The sequence below is a fragment of the Peromyscus leucopus genome, chromosome 11 (assembly GCF_004664715.2).
Source record: "Peromyscus leucopus breed LL Stock chromosome 11, UCI_PerLeu_2.1, whole genome shotgun sequence".
NCBI lineage: Eukaryota > Metazoa > Chordata > Mammalia > Rodentia > Cricetidae > Peromyscus > Peromyscus leucopus.
This window is the reverse complement of record NC_051072.1, coordinates 63,995,399-63,998,908: the sequence shown is the minus strand read 5'-3', so window position 1 is coordinate 63,998,908 and position 3,510 is coordinate 63,995,399. Positions and strand designations below refer to the sequence as shown.

The window sequence follows — 3,510 nt, the reverse complement described above, 5'->3', positions numbered from 1 at the left end:
TTAAAGATGCCGAACTAAATGTTTAATTTTAAAAATTTATTTATTCTATTTGTCTTTTACGTCATGTATCTTGATCTCATTCATTTCTCTGTCCTTTCACATCTACTCTCCAACCCTTCATACCCCATAAACAAAACAAAATTTAAGAGAAAAAGGGAAAAAAGGAGAGAGACTTAAAAATCTCATGGAAGCTGCAGTGTGACTCAGTGAGTCACGCCATGAACCCCTTTGTCCATATGTCTTTACTTGCAAGTGTTCACTTCAAGGAATCATTGGTCTGGTTCGAGGGTTCTGGTTTCTACTAAACTATCGATGCTGGGCCCTCACTGGGGCTCCTCTTGGATATCCCGTTGTTGCCCTGTGTCATGGAGATCCTGCAGCTTTGGGTCCGCAGTTCTGGTCCCTTCACATGCTCCAGCAGATCATAGATGGGGTGGAGGATGGGGCAGGCAAAGTCATATCTAATTTTTTTTAAGTTCACTGATTACTTACATGAGCTAAAGATTAAAGAATTGTCTTTTCCAATATTAGGGCTCTTAATGTGAATTATTGTAAATATGATGATAGGGATAAAATGGCCCCATACTTCTTGTGGGTTTTGTTGTTGTTGTTTGTTTGTTTCCAAAATAGGTGTCTCTAGAAGACAACAAATAAAGAATGTAAATACTACATTAAGAATATATTAAAATTAAAGCAACCTGATTGACAGAGAAATATTGTACTCAAATAGTCATAAATAAATTGGCTTACATCATTCTCACAATAAAAATTATATAGTTTGCATTAGGGGGCCTAAAGAGCCTCAACAGATATATTCAACTCAGAAGTGACCTTGGTAAAAGCCTGGCCCGGCCCTCTGAGCTAAATAAGGTTGCCTAGTTCCACTTTCTACATCATCTTCAATCAGTACATGATTATTGGTTAAGTGGGACTATGTAAACCCATAACAATGAAAGCTCGGACTTGATAATCTATCATGAACATTTTGCTCAGAAATTTATTTGCTACATATCTGTATATCTATAGTTATTCTCAAAACACTTGTAAATTTTAAAACATGAAGTTGCACCAGAGATGAAAGCTTATATAATAAACTACTCCACCTTTCTGTTTACAGCCAATTACCATCTCAATATGTTTCACTTTATATGAATTCATTTATTCTTTCATTCATTCGAATGTGATAATATAACTATAAAATCATCATTTGCCTGTTTTGAATAACCCAAAATAGCAAATAATTTAAAAATCACTTCCACTTGACTTTAGAATCTATTGCATGCATTGTCTTTCCAGAAAATTTACTTCATAATTATGTTGTGTGAGAGTGAAATGAGTTTCTATTTCAAATTCACACTGAATTCTGACTGCTGGGTGATGAGGGAAGGCACCCAGGGTTAAAATATTTGCTATGTTGCCATGGATAATTAGGATTGATTTCCTGTGTCTTTTATTATAAATTTGATATCACTCTTACCAATACAGGTTGTTGTCTACTTTTTTATAACCTTATCACAATCTCACTTTTGCCTTGCAGAGTTTCCAGTGTGTGCGTACTCTGCTGGAAGCTGTGTTTCTCATACTCCCCAAGAGCAATAAACTCTGTGTTTCTGGCAGAGTTACCTGTCACAACTCAGAGATAGGAAATCCTTTAGAGAGAGAAATCGTACTCTTACAACACTTGTAAAGCATTATTGTTTAGAAATAATTCTATTCATCTCCCCAAAGTTTCATCATAAACAAAATCAGGTCATGTCAGCCTAGGTTAAAATGCTCTTAGAGGGCTTGGAGTCTGGCTCATTGGTGAGTATGTCTCTACAGCATACACAAGTCATGGTTCAAGCACTGAAGGAATTCTCTTGTTTAATGAATTATGAAATTCACTGATTATCATCCATTATCAAAACTCTGAGTAGCTCACACACTGCCTGCTTAACTCACATTATTCATTTTGTACGTTTTCTCCCTAGTCAGCCCATTCTACCCTATCCATTGATTTTCTTTTGTTTACTTATTGCTTATTACTATTGATTGATTTGTTTTAGGTATTTTTTTTAACTTTTTATTGATTCTTTGTGGATTTCCTCAGAGGTTAAAAGCACGTTTTGCTCTTCCAGAGGGCCTGAGTTGAATTCCAGTACTTACATCTGGCAACTCACAAGTGGCCTACTGCTTCAACTCCTGAGATCCAACACCTCTGGCCTCCAGAGACACTGTGTAGTCTTCTGTCAGTAGACATGCTTTTACAAATGTGTGGCTCTCTTTTCCTCTTTTAATGTCTACAACTACTAATCCATATTGGGCTGTGCTTGCTTTAAAAAAATCCTAATGACCCTTTTTCTCACTTGGCATCTCATTAGAGTGACATCATCTTTAAACCCTGTGTGCCAATCCCTGAAACACCGCCGTGATGCCCAGGGAAGACAGGACAACCTGGCAGTCCACCTACTTCCTTAAGATCATCCAACTTCTGGGTAATTAGCCAAAATGCTTCATTGTGGAAGCAGACAATGTAGGCTGGGTGGGAAAGCTTGAACCTGATGGGCAAGGCCATCCGGAAACATCTGGAAAACAACCCAGTTTGGGATAAACTGCTACCTCATATCCAGGAGAATGGGGCTTTGTGTTCACCGAGGAGGACCTCACTGACATTAGGGACATGCTGCTGGCCAAGAGGGTGTTGGCCACAGCCCCGCTGTTACCATCGCCCTGTGTGAAGCCACGGTGCCAGCCCAGAACAAAGGTCTGGGGCCCGAGAAGCCTTCTTTCTTCCAGGCCTTAGGCTTCACCATTAAAATCTCCAGAGGTACCATTGAAATTCTGAGTGCTGTGCGGATGATAAAAACTGGAGACAAAGTAGGAGCCAGTGGAGCCATACTGATGAACATGGTGATCCTCCCCCTTCTCCTTTGGGCTGGTCATCCAGCGGGGGTTTGATAACTGCAGCATTCACAACCCGGAAGTACTTGACATCACAGAGCAGACTTGGCACTCTCGCTTCCTAGAGGATGTCCGAAATGTTGCCAGTGTTTGTTTGTGGATTGGGTGCCTGACTGTGGCCTCGGTGCCATACTCTATTATCAGTGGGTACAAGCAGGTCCTGGCTTTGTCTGTGGAGCCTGAGTACACCTTCCCATTTGCTGAAAAGGTCAAGGCCTTCTTGGCTGATCCATCTGCATTTGTGGCTACTGCCACTGCTGTTGCGTCAGCTGCTGCCGCAGCCCCAGACAAGGCTGAAGCCCAGGAAAAGTCTGAGGAACCAGATGAGGATCTGGACTTGGTCTTCAACTAATCCACTCAGAGCAACCAGCTCAGCCAGCTTAATTTGAGAAACATGAAAATAAAGACTTCTGTTTTTTAAAAAATCTAATGACATGACAATTTCCTTGTCGATATTTAAGGTTCTAAGGAAAGCGGTCTTGTTATTACTTAACATATGTACAACATTTAATGCCTATGATTTAACTGTTATTTATTTACACTGTGCATTTCAAATGAGTTGTGACATTT

The 3,510-nt window shown here is 40.0% G+C and overlaps 1 pseudogene; it reads left to right on the top strand.

Moving 5' to 3' along the window:
- The first annotated feature begins 2,410 nt into the window (after window positions 1-2,410).
- On the top strand, window positions 2,411-3,292 carry LOC114697394 (annotated as a pseudogene).
- The last annotated feature ends 218 nt before the right edge of the window (window positions 3,293-3,510 follow it).